The 17,912-nt window shown below is 53.2% G+C and overlaps 1 long non-coding RNA gene across 1 annotated transcript in view; it reads right to left on the bottom strand.

Moving 5' to 3' along the window:
- The window catches only part of LOC135323193 (uncharacterized), a 118,588-nt gene that overhangs the window by 34,179 nt on the left and 66,497 nt on the right, over positions 1–17,912 (bottom strand). The window contains exon 2 of the long non-coding RNA XR_010384446.1: positions 11,360–11,415. This is a non-coding gene — a long non-coding RNA (uncharacterized LOC135323193). The remainder of the gene's footprint in view (positions 1–11,359; positions 11,416–17,912) is intronic.

The raw sequence follows: 17,912 nt of genomic DNA, 5'->3' as shown, positions 1-17,912 counted from the left end.
AGTGGATTCAGCTGCCTCGCTTCTCACACACATCCCCACCCCAGACCAGCCCTTCCTGGCTGCTGCCCCTCAGAACACGACCCAGGCTCTGACCCATACTCAACACTGCCCTGACGGCTTTACATAAGTTAACTGATAATCACAGGAGGAAGACACCATTATTACCCCATTTTACAGATAAGGGAAGTGAGGTCTGGAGAGGCAAAGCAACTTGACCAGGGTCACACAGTATGCAGTTAGTGGCAGGACCGACATTTACAAGGGGCCGCCTGACTGCAGAGCCCACACTCTTCTTCATGCGCCTCACCCTTAAAACTTCCTCCCCATGGCAACCCCTCCACCCTCTGCCCCAAAGCCCTGAGAGGATGCTGTATGAAGCATGTTTAAAATGCTTTGCTGAGTTTCTACTGGGAACCAGACCCGGGGGCATCTCCCACCTTCTTCACAGCCCATGCAGCTCTCTGAGGCCACAAGGCCCCTTTCTTACTCTCCCGGCCCCATCGGATCTCTAGCTCATCAGGGGGCTCTGGTGATGCAGGGCAGGCACAGGGCCTCACAGGCAGGTGACCCCTTACATACCGCTGATCAGTCTGGGGTAAAGTAGCTCAAATCGCTGGGGCTACTGGCTCCCTCTCCTTTTCCAGAAACAGAGAGGAAGTACCAGGTGCGCATCATCTTCACACACATCCTCATCACCCCGTCTCTGGCCGCCCTCTGGTCCTGGGAGGCAGGCACTATTGGCTCCATCTTATAGAAAAGAAGATGGCGATTCCAAGAAGGCCCTCAGTTGGTCTCTGCTCCTTGACGGAGAAAACGGTCCAACCTCCATCCCTTTCCCTCCCTGTCCTCTCCTGTCCCCTGAGGGAGACCTGGATGGTCATTCCCCTCTAGGGGCTTCCGTTCTGATGAAGTCATTCATTCATCCAGGTGGGAGGCCATGCGGTGCGTCTCACAGGAAAGAGCTGGTGAGGGTGCTGGACAGAGCCTCCCCGCTGAAGCTGGGCTTTGGCCTTCACTAGCGGCATGACTATGTATAAACTCCTTTATCTCCGCCACCACTACTGTCCCATCCGTGAAATGGGTGGCAGAGTCCCTCCTTACAGGATTGTTTGCGAGTCCAATCAGCTAGCACCTGTGTAAGCCCCAGACAGTCGGTGCCACTCCCCTCCCCACCCCCGTGCAAGCCCTTGGTTCACTAGTGGATGGAGCCTGTCCTCCTCCCTGTGACCTCTGACCCCTCCCCCTCCTCCCCTCCATTCCTTCTCTGCAGGGGCTGTGAGTCCCTTCCCCCCACCAGGCCCAGGGGGCCCAGAGAAATTAGACCGAATCAAAGCAGAAAATGAGTTTTCATTCATCTTGGAATGATGCGAGAGGTTACGGGCAAGACAAATAGCAGCCTCCCCCTCTTCCTTTATCACTGTCACCGCAATTAATAGGCTGTGGCCTTCGTTATCCAGGCCTCTGCTAAGGAGAGCGCAGCCCCCCGGGCGACACTAACGAGGGAGAGGAAGCAGACCCATCTCCAACCAAGTTCTGTCAGGAGGCCATATGCTCACCTGGCCCTTCAGCCTCACAGCCGGGGTGCGGATGAGCCGCAGGGTGACCAGCAGCACGTGGGGCAGCCGGAGAGGACCAAACCTCAGCCTCGGCCAGAGGGGGACAACAGCCCCCTGACACCCCTGGGAGCCCCCACCCCATGGTCTCTGATGATCACTGCAGCGGCCACGCCTCTTGAGTGTTTCCAAAGCATCACTGTGACGAGGTACCGTGTCATTTGCACCTCATACGGTAACCTATGAGTGGGGCATCTGTTCTCTGATTTTCCTGATGAGAAACTAGGATTCAGAGAAGCCCAGCTGCATGTCTGAGGTCACCAAGATTTGGGAGAGGAGCAGCCAGGATCTGACCCCAAAGCTTGGGTTCCCTCGATATTCCATTCTACTGCCCAACAGCATGCAGGGAGCAAGAACTGGGAGAGGGGCTCCTGAAAGTCTCTGAGTCCAAAGTTTTAGTAAAAAAAGAGCAATGGAAATCAACTGAGTCAGCAGTAGCTCCCACCCTGGCCCAGTCCTGGGGACCTCAGACCCTGGAGGGCACTGCAGCCCTTGGCCTGACCAAGTCTTTGTCATCAAAATGAAAGCACCGTTATTTGTAGCAACATGGACGGACCTAGAGATGATCATACTAAGTGAAGTAAATCAGACAGAAAGACAAATATCACATGATACCACTTAGATTCAGAATCTAAAAAAGTGATATAAATGAAGTTATTTACAAAACAGAAACGGACTCACAGACATAGAAAACAAATTTATGGTTACCAAACGGGTTTGGTAGAAGGGTTTAGGAGTTTGGGATTAGTAGATACAAACTACTATATATAAAATATATAAACAGTAAAGTCCTACTGTATAGCACTGGGAATGATATTCAATATCTTGTAATAACCCATAATGGAAAAGAATCTGAAAAATATATATATATTTATACGTATAACTGAATCACTATGCTGTACACCCGGAACTAACACAACATTGTAAATCAACTGTGCTTCAATTTTAAAAAAATGAAGGCACTTTTTTCAAGTGTGAGTAGATACTATTAAGATAATTTAAAAAAGGAGTTCCTTTAAAGGGTTCCAGAAAGCCTAGTAAACAAATTACACCTCCCCCCAAATTAGCAGTTTAAGATAATAGTAAACATTCATTAGCTTTCACAGTTTCCATGGGTCAGGAATTTAGGAGTGGCTTGGCTGGCATTTCTGGCTTAGGGTCTCTCATGAAATTACAATCACGTGTTGGCCTGGGCTGCAGCCACCTGAAGGCTTTACTGGGGCTGGAAGATCTGCTACCAAGATGGCGCACTCATATGGGGTTGTAGCTGGCTGTGGGTGGGAGGCCTCAGTTCCTCCTCGTGTGTCGCTCTCCACAGGATGGCTCACAACACGGCAGCCAGCTTCCTCTGAGCTAGTGATCCAGCAGAGTAAGGCAGAAGCCACAGTGCCCTTTATGACCCAGCCTCAGAAGCCACACTCTATTGGTCACTAAGACACCCTGATTCACTTTGGGAAGGGAAGTACAGTGTGAAAACCAGCAGGCAGGCGTCACTGGCAGTCATCTTGGAGGCTGGCTACCATAGACAATGAAATCGAAACAATAATTTGTGGAGGTTAAAAAGAGATCCTTGAGTTGTTCAAACACAGGTAAAACTTATTGTGTTAAAAATCAGGAGAATCTTTGCCTTTGGCGGAGATGGGAACTGGGAAGGACCCCAAGGGGGCTGTTGGGAGCTGATAATGTTTATTTCTTGATCAGGTTGCTAGTCACACAAACATGTTTACTTGGTAAAATATCGTTGAAGAGGATGGATTGACTTTTCTGTAAGTTACATGATGCTTCAGTAAAATATTTTGAAGGGGATTCTCATGTTCAAAAAGGTTTAGAGTGATTCATGTGTTCAAATTTCATTCCGTAGGAGAGGAAATGCTAGGACTCCGAGAGGGCAGTGGACACACTCGAGGCTCCTTGGTGTGTCAGGGGTGGGGTCTTGGGCTGGCATTTGAGTCTCCTAGGTCCTGGAAGACCATTTGCAGGCACTGGGGGTGCAGAAGCAGCAGCCATCAGAGGGCTGGGGACTCCGTTTCCTTGTTTCCCCTTGCCAGCCCCCTCAGCCATCCTCCAGAACTGAGGGAGACTGTGCCTGAGCTGTGCTGGGGTCCCTGACATGTGTTCAACTCACACAGCCCCTCCCAGCTTGCCCGCCCTGGGGCTGACCGGGGTGCACGCTGCCCGCACCCCGCCAGCCTGGGGTTCAGAGAGAGGGTGAGTCTCAGGTCCTGAGGTGGGGAGGGGGCAAGTCTTGGGGGGTGGGGCTCTTTCCCTGTACAAACCTCCGTTAGAACACGCCTCTCACTCAGGACACAAAGTCCTTTGGCTGGACTTCAAGGCCTTTCAGGGCTGGGACCCAACCTTATTCAGCTCTGTGTCTCTTGTATCCACCTGTTCATCCACCCATCCATCCATCTAGCAAATGTTTCCCGAGCACCTGTTACAGGCACTGGAGCTACGACAGCTAACAGAATCCCTGTCCTCAGGGAACGAACAGTCTAGTAAGGAAGACACAACGGGTAAGATACAATCTTGCATGGGGGAGGGGGGCGGGCATCCAAGTGTGAGTGTGTGTGCAACTGTGTCAGGGATGACTTTACTGAGAAGATGATATTTGAGCAAAGGCTTGAGGGAGGTGAGCGAGTGAGCCCAAGGTTATCTGCAGGAAGAGTATTCCAGGCTGAGGGAATAGCACATGCAAAGGCTCAGAGGCAAGGGCATGCCTGGCATGCCAAGGACTAGCAAGGAGGCCAGCGAGGCCTGAGCAGGTTGAGCAGGAAGAGACAGATCATGTAATGTAATGGAGATGAGGCTCAGGCCCCCATCAGACCTGGCTTTGATCCTCGGTCCTGCTGCCCCCTAACTGGTGAGCCAAGGGCTCTTGTCTTGGCTGTGCAGTCAGACACCACCTGCTTCCTAGGGCCTTTAGAGGCTTAAACTCAACCCCATCTTTAGTGACACGTCCATGAAGTTTGAACAAGACAGATGGTCCCGTTCCACCCACCTCCACTGGAATATAAGCTCCGTGAAGGCCAGAGATTTTGTCTGTTTCATTCACCACTAAATCCTCAGACCAAGAATAGTGCCCTCAACAAGGGCCCTTGCAGACCTTACAACTAAACAAACAGTGACAACACACTGTGATGATATATATCTTGAAGAGTGCAGTCAGCTGAGGGAGGGAAACCTAAGATGCACCCAGAGACGGCAGGGAGGGCTTCCTGGAGGAAGTTACAGCTGAGACCTGCTGCGAGGAGGAGTTAACCAATGGGTGTTCCAGGCAGAGGGAAGAGCATGCACGAAAGCTCAGAGGCTGGAGGGAGCAAATGAGTTTGAAGACTAGAATAGAGCACCAGGGCGGATAAAGGGACAGTGTGGTATGGGGTTGGGGGCAAGAGGGACTGGAGAGGGGGATGGCTAGGAATTAGGTAACCAGACTACTACGTCCAAGAGCAATGGGAGTCCCTGGTAGCCATGATGGGCATAACACTGTACTTGGCACATAAAAGTGACATGTAAGAGGAGAGGGAGGGGAGAAGAAGAAAGGAAGGGAATAAAATCAGAGCCAACTGCAGCCTAGCCTCATGCCAGTTTTCAACAGCAGCTGTGATCGGAGCTCCTCCATAACCCTGCGGCTCAGCGGGCCTCCTGGTGTATCCAGCCCCGTGACCCCTTTGCCAGGCCAACAGACCCTAACGTCCCCCGGGACGGAGGCTGTCCCGCTCCCTCCCTCTCTCTGCGCTCCTGGCCGGGGAGGGCGGGGTGGGGCAGACAGGCCCCAGGGTCCCAGCGTGGACACAATGTTCTGGTTCAGTGGAAGGACCTTAAACCCCGAGACAAGGACACAGCAGTAAAGGATGATGCAGCCGAACCCCCCGGTTCCGCGGTGAGCAGACCCCAGGTGTGTGATCGGGAGCAGTTAAATTTCATCATTACCCTTTCTCCGATGGTGTTTTTTATAGTCTTTTTTACTACTGGCACTAAAGGTTCTGGACTTCTCCTGGAGGAGTGGAGGACATCACTCGTAGGGCTGACTGCTCTTCGTGATATAAAAAAATGACAAGTCCCGGCTTAATCTTTCTGATAACTGTGTTCCGCGCCCCCATCCATCTCCACCAAGGGGTTTGGGCGAAGCTGGAAGACAAGAGCATCCCAACATTTAAGAATGAAAAATTAAGTGCCCTTTTCCAGCACAGCGTGGAGCTCCCTGGCTTGGTGCTGTTCTGGGGGCGAGGTGGGGGGGGGGCAGGTTAGCTGAGGGGGTGGCGAGTGGGAGGTGAGTGAGAACAACCAAGGTCCTGGGGCAGGAGAGGCGGACAGTGGGTCCCACACAGTCATGGGAGTGTCAGCGTGAGCTGTGTCCTTGGACGTGTGGGTGAGTCTTGCGCCCATCTGGGTGGCCCCTTACTTGTGCTGAGTCTCTGTCCAGGAGGGTCTGTGGCTACGTTCCTGTGGGAGTGTCTGCGTGACTCACGTGGGAGAGCGGAAGCAGCCCTGTGCTGCAGATCGATCCGATTCCCAGCTCTGCCTTAATGCCCTTTGGCAAGTCCTCCCCTCTCTCTGGGCCTCAGTTTCCTCATCTGTAAAATTGGTGACTTGGGACCACCTGAAGCCAAAGTCTTCACACTGAGCACTCACTCACTGGATGATCCTGGGCACATCTCATTGCTTCTCTCTGCCTCCCTTTCCCCATTCGTCCTGTGAAGGCCCTAGAGCTGGGGGCCGGTTAGACTCCAGGAGGCCCAGGTTCCAGTCCAGCACTCCAGCCCTGGCCCAGGTCTTTCTGCTTGTGCCTAGGAGAGCAGCCCCCTGTTTCCACACCCCCAGAAAGGGCCAGGTGTGGGGCAGTCTCTGGGAACAGGGCACAGGGGGAAAGGCCAGGCTTTGGACCCGGCCTGCAGTTCCAGATTTATTTAGCAGTGGTGTCTGTGATCTGCCTCAGTTGCCTTACCTGCGAAATGGACACAAAGGAGACAGTGGACGTCTCCCACTGGACCCAATGAGCTCTACCTCATACACAGTAAGAGCTGCTGGCTGCTGTACGTGCCCCTCTCACAAGGACGCCCCACCCACACGGACCCCTCAACAGAACTTGCCTGTCAGCCACAGCCTAGCCCACCTCCTTCTGTGGAAGGACGACAAAGGAGACAAATGGCCTTCTTGCAAAGATGCGACAGAGGGAGGAGAGGGGAGGCCGGGCTGGGGGACTTTGGCTGCCAGAGGACTGGTTTGTCACAGAAGGGGCCAAACGTTTGTCGTTAATAAGAGTGAGAGGAAAAAAAAATCCCCATGAGAAGCTCCCTCCTGGGCCCTGGCAGATGCAGCCCTGCACAATCCTGTTATCACCAGCAGTGCGGTTTGGAGAACAAGATGACAGGCTGATAGGCCCCGGTTATCTGGGGTGGCAGCGTTTATCTGGGAAGTTTCCGCAGGCCAGGGTCCCCATTGGTGTGTGTGTGTTATCTGGGCCCTGAGCTGCTGGGGACTAGGGGCCCCCTCCCCCACTGGGCAGGATGGCAAGGGAGGGGCCTTTGAGGACCTCCTGTATGGCTGGGAAGATGTGTGGCTAAGAATGGCTGGGGCCCTGGGGCATCTGGGGCCGGAGTGAACATTTCCCAGAGTCTTGGTGCCACCCCCATGGCAGTGGGTGTCACTGCTGGAGCTCTTGCCAGGCATAGACGGTGATCTCATTTACCCTGGATGCAGGAGCATCCGTCCCCTTTTATAGACACTGAGGCCTGGACAGGTCATGTCACTTGCCTAAAGGTGCCTGGCCAAAAAAATGGCAGAACTCTGGTCAGCCTGATTCCAAAAGCACTGCCCTCCAGAACAAACCCTGTGACTGGGGGCAGAGAGGACCTCTGCCCCTCATAAAGGAGTGACACAACATTCCCAGAGGTGGTTTGGGTCCATTAATCCTGTGGATCCCATGCCGGCCTAGGGGATAGAAAGCTTGAGCTCTATCTTTGTTCCCATTTTACAGGTGAGGAAGCAGAAGCCCAGAGAGATACAGCCTTGTGGCCAAAGTTGCCCACATTAGGACATGGCTGGGACTTTGAACCCAGTCCTCGGCTCCAAGTTGGCCAGCAGCCCTGCCCCTCTCCATCCCCAAGGCCCTAACAAGGAGGACTTTCCCTCCTCTCTGACCCGCTGGGGCGATTACCATCTGCACCACTCATGTGGCCCTTAATCATTTACTGCCCTTGCAGACAGCCTAGGTCAAAGGCAGTAAAGTTCTGACCTAGACCAGACCTTGCATTGCTGCCATTTGTGCACGTGGCCCACCTCCCCTGCTGACTGGAAGAGCCTGGAGGACAAGAACCAGGTGGCGGTATATTTCTGTGTTTTGCCTGCACTGCTGACCTGCTGAGGATGTTTTGAAAGCAAATGCTCAAACTTGGACCTGATGCTTAGAACATGGGGCAAGGAGGAACCATGGCGGGTAGGGACAGCAGGAGGGGCTGGCACCTCAAACTCTCTAGGACCAAAGTTGAACCAGGTTCTGCTCCACTCCCATCAGCCAACCCTGCTCATGCTCTGCTGTCCCATATTTGGTGACTGGGACCACAGCCATAACCAGAACAGGCAGATGCCTGACTCTCCCTCTTGGCACCTCCTACGCCCTCACCCCACCAACCAGTCCTGCTAGGTCCCATCAATTCTGCATCTTACACATTTCTTTTAGAACGGGCTGCCAGGGCTGCTATCTTGGTCTCCTGCAATAGCCTCCCACCTGGCCTCCCTGCCTCCAGTCTGCTCTCCAGTTGCCATCAGAACACTCTTCAAATGCAAACTGAAACTCATCCCTCCTCTGCGTAAATCCTCCAGGGCCTCCAAGGCTTTCAAACTGAAGTTCAGATGTCTTAACTGCCTGAGATCTGGCTTTGGCGCACCATTCCTGGCCACACTGAACTCTGGGTTCCCCGGAATGCATCCCCTCACCCTACCTTGGGCCTTTGCACACACCCATCTCTGTCAGGAATACTCCTCCCTGCCCTGGTTCGTTTCATGGCAAGTGCCTCCTTATCCTCCAGGTCTCAGTTTGATGTCATTTCCTCCAGGAAGCCTCCCCTGATTCCTACCAGTTAGGGACCGATTTGTCCACGTAAGCTTTTGCACACACCTATGATAGCCCTTACAGCGTGGGCTGGGAATTGCCTGCGAACTTGCCTGCTTTCTGTCTCTTCCATTAGACTCTGAGCTCCAGGAAGCCAAGGTCTGTGCTCTGTTTACAGAGTCTGGTTCTCCGCAAATACTCGTGAAGAAACAAGTGCTCCACAACATCGCCTCTCTTCCAGATTCCTTTACCTCTCAAAGGGACTTGAGCAGAGAGCTATAGGGCATAGGGAACAGAGGTCATGGAAACCACCCCGGGCTTTTTTAAAACTTTGTTATTCGCCTTTTAATGTTTGTGATATTTTTGACATAAAAACTCTTTCACTTAAAAAAGGAAGTACCAAAGAATATGTAAACAACACACAAACACTGTTTGAATGATAATAATAATAAAACAATAACCTTGTACTCACATCCCAGTTTAAGAAGAGTCTATTTCCAAACCTTTCAAAGCTTGTGGAGTTCCCATCATATCACATTTCCCCTTCTCTCCAGAGGTAACCAATTTTTAAATTTTTGTTTGTATTTTCTTTATAGTTTTATCACAGACAGACAGTTCCTAAACAACACAGATTTAATTTTGTACATTTTTGAACTAGAATCATGCTTTATGAATTCTTTTGTGACATCCTTTTCTATTTTTTAAACTAAACACTATCTATTGAGAATCACCCGTGTGGATGCATCCTCCTTAATGCACATATGGTACTCTACCACGTGCCATTTCACAACTTAGGTATTCATTCTTCTGTTACCAGTTTTTTGCTATTACAACCTGGGTTGTTCTTAATGATTTCCTTCCCCATTCATTCTTGGGACCTGTCTCCAGAGATGGAGAGTAGGGGATGAGTTCCGATCACGGCTGCCTCTACAGAACCCCTAAAGTCACCCACAAGTCAGGTGTGGTTGCCTGAGTCCCAGTAGCCTCCTGGAGGAGACCTGGGGCACTGGGGCTGGCTGAGCACTCCCCAGAGTCCCCTTCCTCCCCTCATCCCCTCCAACATCCAGCCTCACAAGCCAAGCTGCGGGCCGAACTGCCCTCCCTGGTGGCTGCCCAAATCCAGGCCCCCCTCCTCCTCTCCAACCGCCCAGCCTGGCTGAGGGCGTGGGACCGTGCATCCTGGTATGTGTATCCAGCTGTTGCTTGCCACAGCTGGCTGCGTTGGGATCTGCAGAGCTGGGGAGGGCAGGCTCTGCCCTCCTGCTCCTCCCACTCCATTTAATGCCCGAGACTGGATGCGGGTGAGGAGAACCTGGGAATATTCCTGACTAGGGACAAGACATATTTGTTCACTCCTAGGCTCAGACCTGATGGTGTCCCCTCCCCCCTTTCTTCTTGCATTCCTGAGCCCTGGCTGCCTTCACTCAGGACTGTGAGGAGTGGTACCATATTCCTACCTGGGGCCTCCGTCTTCTCTTCTGTACAATGGGGTGCAGGCTGCTTCGGGAAGGCCCTCATCTCATGGGGAAGGGCCTCGAAAGGCCAGAGAACAGGAGTGGAGCCCTGCTTGGAGAGTGTGCCTGATGGGGTAGGGGAGCAGTCAGAGGCAGGGAGGCTGCAGGGAGGAGGTTGTAGGAAGAGTCTAGAAGGGAATGAAACACAGGGCATCTGGTCCAGGGCTGCCGTGTGGAAGATCCACCCCCCAGGGCCGGGCTAGGGCGGGGCTTTCCATGGTACTACAAAGGGCAGCATCCTTGATGAGCCACAAGGGGCCAGGGCCTCAGAGTTGGGGCTGGGGATGCTGTCCTGCAGCCCGTCCACACTGGCAGGCCGGCCCCCCCACAGCCACTCATCTTTCTGGCCAACAAGCATTTACTGCCTGCCTGCCACGTACCGGGGAAGGGGCCAGCCTCTGCCCCGGCCATCAGAGTCCAGTATGATAACAACAGAAACCGCCATCTGGAAGGAGGAATTGAATGGCCCGGATGTGCAGGCTGCCTGTGTGCTGTGTCCTATTTCCTGCACTTTGCAGATATTCACTCATCTTTAACCCTCACGACGCTCCTCTCAGGTAGGTACTCTTGTCATCAGTCCCATTTTACAGGTAAGGAAAGCGAGGGGAAGTTACTTGCCCAAGATGCACAGCTGAATTTCCAGGAAAACAGCTGGCATTCAAACTTGGCCATCTGGCCCAAGAACCCTCTTCCAACCCCTGTGCAATCCTGCCTCTTCCCCGAGAAGTTTGGGGAAAGACCCCTCAGGGCTGCTGTCTCTTCAAATACCTTCTCCACATTCTGCAGGCAGGGAAGCAGAGCTCGGAGCAGTTAGGCGACTTGCCCACCAGAATGAGATCTCAGGTTCATCTGAATTTAAGGCCACGTGTAAATGCTATGCTGCCGTCTATAACCTGGGGCACACCCTAGCTTTCATGACCTGAGGGTCAGGGCAAAAAATTTCCTCAGCAGGGGCAAGTTTTCTTTGGACCAAGTTTCCTGAGCCAACTGAACCAGGGTTACTAGAAACACATAGAACATAATATGTGCATGGGTCCATGTGCACATATAAGCGTGTGTGGGCACCGCGTTGTACCGGCGTCGGCCAGTCAGCAATCACCAGCCTCGTTTAAGCAGTGAACAGGATTGGATGTAGGGCACTGGGCCACAGTGGCTGAAAATGCTGTCAGACCGTCACTTACCTGGACATAAGATCTCAGGCGAGTGTCTTCACCTCTCTGGCCCTCAGTTTCATCATCTGAAAAATGGAGAAAATAGCCCTTACTTGACAGGGCACAAAGTAAGGGTCCAATACTATTTTATTTAATCCTCTCGACAACCTTCTTCTGTCACTGGCCCATTTACAGATGGCAAATGAGACACAGAGAGGTTAAGTCGCTTGCCCCAAGGTCACACAGCTGGAAAGCGGTAGAATCAGGATTGGAACTCAGACTGTCTGACCCCTGAGTCCATAGTCTCAGACTCTGCCCTGGTGGGAAGTAACAACAACAATAACACAGGCCTGGAAGGCTTACTGGGCTCCAGGCTTCAGGCTAACCATTTCACCTGCGTTATCAGATAAATCATCTATGCAATGTTTTCTTTTCCAGATGAGGAACAGACTCAGAAGGGAAGGGGCTCGCTCTGGGACTCCCAGCTCCCAGTTCACATGCTTCTGGCCACGACATAGGGAGATCTTGTAGCCCAGCACTGTCTGTTGTCAGGAGGGGGCTGCCCCCACCCTGCCCTCAGGCATCCTATGCTGGGGACAGACACAAGTCCATCTGTCCCAAGACCTAGGTGCCCAGATCCTGCAGCCTGGCCTAATCCCCCTTGCCCATCCCACATCCCAGCCTTTGCTGGTGCCATCTGGCAGGTGGCAAGGTGCCCACCCCTAGGGTATGGGTGCCGGGGGCTGAGAGGGGAACAGCTGGGAGGCTGGGCTGACCCCACGAGCAGCAGCCCATCCCTGGGGCTCTGTCTGGGGAGCACAGCAGGGTCACTGCACCTCTCAACCCCTAGGAGACAGGAAGGTCTTCTCCTACCCTGCCAGCCATGCCAGCTAGCCTCAGAACACCAGGAACCAGCTTGTACTTTTTGCCGTCGGGAATTCCCATCTCTGGGACCTCACCCCTGCCCTACAATTCCCTCCACTGAAAGAACATGGGGTGCAAGGGCTTCCCAAATGCCCTAACCAGAGTACTGAGCTCACTGGATTGCCATGAGCTGCTGAGTAGCAGCAGCTCACACATCTGGGCTCTTACCATGTGCCAGGCTCTGTTCTGATCCCTTTACAACCATTCACTCATCTAATCTTCACACAATTCTGGAAGGTAGTTGCAACTCTTACCCCATTTCACAGATGGGGAAACTGAGCTACAAAGTAGCGAAGTAACTTGCCCAAGGTCTCACTGCTAATAAATGGCAGTGCTGGGACTAGAACCCGAGCGGTCCATGTTCTTAACGTTGCTTTTGTGCTTCTTACAAGCCAGGCAGTGTTCTGGGGGTTTTGTATGGGTTCGTCCATTTAATCCTCAAAATGCTGTTATGATCATTCCTATTTTACAGACGAGGAAACTGGGGGGCACCGAGAGGTACTGTCACATAGCTAAGAAGAGGAAGTGGCGGGGTTTGAACCCAGGCAGTCTGGCTGGTCACAAGGATCCTGAGGGCTGTGGACGAAAGGGCTCAGTAAAGTGTTCTAAGAATAGCTGGAGATGGGCTTGTTACTGCCTTCTCCAATCCCAGCAGCCTCCTTCCGCCTCCCCTCTCCCCGTCTCCCCTTCTCCCCACCGTCCCATCCTCAGTGGTCACAGCCAGAAAGGCAAGGCGCAGGGAGGAGAGAGCAGCTGTGAGCCGGGCGGGCAGGCGGGCGCGGGCAGAGCCAGCACATGCTCAAGACGTCTCTTCTGTGGCCAATTAAACAAATTGCAGCAAAACAGCATTTTATTAGTATTTGCCCATAGCAGTCTGGGGCTGCAATAAATTTCCTCCCGGCTGCAGCGCTGGAGAGGCGGGTGGAGGGGGGTGTGTGTATGGAGGAGAGATCGGTGCCGTCGATGGGGGGCGCGGGGAGCAGGGTGTGGGAGAGAGAGCTGGCATGTTAAGCAGGGGATGGTGGAGGAGAAACATCAGGAACGGCCCTGGGGGCTCTTGGGTATCAGAGTGGCTGTCTTCCCAAACAACCGCTCCGCTTCATCATAAACACAGTGAGTTATGAGGCGGTGTTGCGCGCCGCACGCCAGCAGCGGTGCCAGTGGAGCCGCCTGCCCGGGTGGGTGCGGGGATGGGGGTGGGGGCAGAAGCCCGGGGCCTGGCTGTGGGTCCCACCCAACTGCATGGCTCCTGCCCTGGGTCCAGCCCTCTCCATGGGATACCTGTGTTGCTGAAATGGTCTCCTCACTGCTCCCTCTTCCTCCAAGTTCTATTCACTCATTCATTCACTTGAGAAGCATTTATTAAATGCCTGCTGTTTGCCAGGTCCTGGAGTGAACTGTCTGTAAAACATGTCATTCTTCTGTTTAAAACATCTTTATTGCTTCCCTGCTGCCTTCAGCATTAATCGCAAGCTTCTGATTGTCGTGTTTTAATATGCTTCATAAGCAGGCTTCTGTCTCCCACGTTAGCCTCTTCTGTGGCCATCCTCTCCGCCCCTCTAACACTAATGAGAAGAGCAGCTAACACTTATCGAATGTGAAGTGGTGGTGTGATGGATACAGTGCTTTACCTGTGTTAGTTCCTGGCGTCCCCATCACAACCCCCAGTCAGCATGGGCTAAGTTATGCCGTGGTGACAAACAGCTCCCAAGTCTCCGTGACTTAAACAACAAAGGTTGGCTGGTGAAGTGTGTGTCCAATGTGCATTATCAGGGACTCCGTTCACCAGAGAGACTTAGAGACCCAGACCAACCGCACAGTCACATCTCAGGCATCTCTGGGCGCTGCACTGGGCCAGGAAGGAAAACAGCTCTGGAGGTCCTCCCACTGACCGTGAAACACCCAGGCCCAGAAATGACACTTCTGCTCACAACTCATGGGCCTGGCCTAGTCACAGGACCCCACCTAACCACAGCAGGGCCAGAAAATCACTCCTACCTGTGCCTGGAAGGGGAGATACCAAAAGTGTTTGGTAAGTTGCATTAATCACTACCACAACCATTATTAGCCTCTATTAACAGATGAGGACATGGAGGCACAGAGAGGGTAAGCAAACTGCCCAAAGTGACACAGCCAGAAAGTGGAGCTGGACTTCAAACACAGGCGTTGGGCTCCACCCCTGCACAGCAGCCTCAGTTTCCTTACTTCTGCATGCCTTGCTCATGCTTTGCCTCCGCCAAGAAATGCCCTCCCACCACTTCTCAGCCTGGTAAACTCCTACTCAACCATCAAGACCCTGCAGGATACCCCCTCTTCTCTCTGGTTCCAGGCAGAGGGAACTGTTCCTATCTCTGAACCTGCACAGCACTCGTAGATGCCACCACAGTGACGCTGATGGCACCGTCTTGAGCAGTTTCAGTGCCCTGCTGAGGTCCCAGAGGGACAGGACACACTTTCTTGTCTTGCCACGCTTGCTGGCATTGAACTGGCCTGGGGCTGCCTGGCAGGGGTTGGGGATAGTAGGCAAGGAGGCCTAGCTGGCACATGGAGGGAAAGCTCACCTCCCTTCCCCTTCTGGAAGTTCCCGGACTTAGGCCCTCTCTTTAATGAGATCCCAGACTAATGAGACACGAAACTGGAGGAAGAGAGACACGGTGGAGCTCCGGAGGCTGGCCTGGGGTGGGAGAAGCAGGCCCCGCCCGAAACCTTCCTGAGAGCACCGAACCGTCAGCAGCTCCCAGGACCTGCGCGTAGCCCTACCTCCTGGCTGTGGGCCCAGCTGTCGGGCTGTTCCAGCTGAGTACCCTCAGCCACAAAGGTGTTTTTTTTTTTTTTAACCTAAATTACATTCCCTCCTCTCCCCACCTATCTCCCAGCCTAGACAGGCTAACCCAGATCAAACCAGTCCTTTCCCCACAACCCCTCAAGCACTGCTGGGTTTCAGGAGCCAGGTGCCAAGGGACCCCCTGCCCAGCCCTCCTCCTACAGGGTAGAAGGTGAACAAAGGGAGTGGGAGGTGGGTTGGGGAGGTCCAGGCCAGGCCCCCGTCACACTCACTGTCAACCCCAGCCCCTGGCCACACTGCTCTCCCACCCACTGGAAAGAGCCAGCCCCTTGGTGCCTCCCTCTCTGCCTTCTCCACCTCCGGCCAGCATCCCTTTTCCTCCAGGAAAATGTCCTTATCTTTTTAACAGCCAGGAGGCTGCATTTCCTCATTTGAGAGCCCTCCCTTTCCACTGCCGAGGCCGCTTCCCGCTGCGCCCCTGGGCTGGCACACAGTAGGGATTCAGTGAGTATTTGCTGAGTGCACAAATGAATGAAAAATATTCCATTCAAGAGAGATAGCGTATCACTTTCCACGCCCTGGTGGAGAAACCGAGCCTGAGAACCCCCATCTTCATCTCATTAAAAGGATCATTATTTTTGGAAAAGAAACTGAAAAAATAAATACGCTTGTATATGTATACCTGAATTGCTTTGCTGTACACCTGAAACTAACATTGTAAATCAACTGCACTTCAATCAAAAATAAGAATAAAAAATGAAAAAAAGGGTAATTATTTTGCTGATATCGAGTCGTTTCACCCCACATCTTAATATATGAACCCCTAATGGTATCTAAATCCTGCTGGCCCCCCAAGAGAAAGGCAACTATGGCTCTCCTGCTCTCAGCAGGGTTATACCAAAGCCTGAGAAAATATGCCCTCAGTTGGTCAGCCAACATTTACTGAGCACCTAGTATGCGCAGGGCGTGGTTTTCTTGAATGGGTGTTCCATCCTGGAGTGCGTGCGTGGGGCTTGGGGCCTGGGACCCTCAAACAGCAAGGCAAGGAGGCCAGGGTCAAGACCTTGGATGACTTGGGCTGGGGCCAAGGTGATGCGCCAGGGCCACTGGGCCGGAGAGCAGGGCTGGAAGCTTCATCCTGGTCTGGCTGAGCCACAGGGAGTAAGGGGACCCCAGGAATGGTTTGAGTCAGTGGGAAAACAGCCCCACCCTCTAGTGAATCAAGTCTAGCACATTAAGGGTGGGCTTCAGCATTAACAAATGGCCTACGGGTGGCGTGGGGTGGAGGTGTCAGCTGAGCAAGGCTGGGGGAGATGCCGTGACTGGGTGGAGGGAGGAGGGGATGTATACACCTGTATGATCAGACGTGCTGCCCCTACGTTAACAAAGCACTTCCACCTTCCTAAGGATGTGTCGCCCACAGCTCAGTGAGATATTTCCACTTCACAGATGAGAATCCTGAGGCTCAGAGAGGTGGAGTCATTTGCCAGAGATCACACTAGTGATGAGATGAATCTTAACCCAAGTCCTCCGATGACAGTGCTTTTTAATAGGATGCCAACTTGTCTGAGAGTTCTGGGTCATAAAGAAGATAAAGAAACAGCTCAAGACAGCTTCCAAGTCCCCTTCCCCTAAACAGCAGGAGAGCAGGGAGAAAACAAGGGCCCCCATCAATTCGGTGGTCCTGCTGCAGAACCTGCGGCTCCCAGGCTCCCACACTGATGCACAGCCCTGAAGGGGAATGGCGCTTTGGGGCCTCCGAGATGCTCTCTTGGGCTTGCTTCTTGTGAGCCTTAAAAATGTACAATCCCGAGAGGGGCGCGGCTGGTAAGGCTGTCTGACTTGAAGAAGCTGAAACTCAGAGAGGTGGAGCAACTGGCCCAAGGTCACACAGCAGGTAAAGGTCTGAGCTGGCACTAGAACTGAGTGTGTGACTCGGAGGCCCTTGCTTTCTCGGTCCTCTTCGTGTCCCCACCCATCTTCCCACCTCCCTTCCCATCTCTCCTCCAAGGGCTGAGCTGGCAGTTTCTGGGCATCAGACTCTGCCACTCTCCTCTCAAGATAGCTGGGCCTTTATGGAGAATTCCCAACCCCTTCCCCGGAGAGAAACACCAGGCGTCTGGGCCAGGCCCCAAGTGGCAAGGCTCCGGCTAGGGGTTTGGGCCAGAAGTGGCAGGTTTTCCAAAGACCCAGCTGGGTGAGTCCTCTCACTGGGGCCCCCAGTCTCCCCTCCCTCCTGGTTTGAATCCCCAGTGGGATCTTGGGCCCATTAGCGGACACCTCCCCCCCGCCGGGGTGCTCCACGTGGAGGAGGCAACACCGCGGGTGCTGGGTGAGGGTGACTGACAGCAGCGGTGCACGATGAAGATAACTGCTCCTGACAGATGAAGACGCAGCCCAGGCAAAAGCTACATCCTATTTGGCTTTTAATTTGGAGGCCCCGAGAGTGAATCCTGAAGCTCCCGCTCCTGTCCTCACGTGCAAAGTGGATCTGACTTTCAGGAAATGACCTGAAGTGAAACCACATTACTTATCAGCATGTCGTTGGGATGCACCGCCTTCACGCTCCCGCCCTCCATCCCTGAAGGCAGCAGGGCTTCTGCTTGGGTCCCCTCACACACACCTCTATCTTTTCGAGGGGCAGCGAGCGTGGCCTGGGGCCCTGGGAAACTCAGGGGTGCGTGGGTGGACAGCAGCTTTCAGCTCTAAGCTTGGAACTGGGAAATCACCACCAGTAATTTCATAGAAATCAAGAACCTACAAATGATAGCCCATTAGCTAAATCCAGCTTGCCCAACCCCATTTTAATTGGGCCAGGAGCTGAGAATGACTTTTAAAAGGTTGAAAGAATTAAAAGAAATTCTGCAACATGTG

This window comes from Camelus dromedarius, chromosome 16 (genome assembly GCF_036321535.1).
Source record: "Camelus dromedarius isolate mCamDro1 chromosome 16, mCamDro1.pat, whole genome shotgun sequence".
Taxonomy (NCBI): Eukaryota; Metazoa; Chordata; class Mammalia; order Artiodactyla; family Camelidae; genus Camelus; species Camelus dromedarius.
Note: the sequence above shows the minus strand (reverse complement) of the source record. Positions and strands in the feature narration are given on the sequence as shown.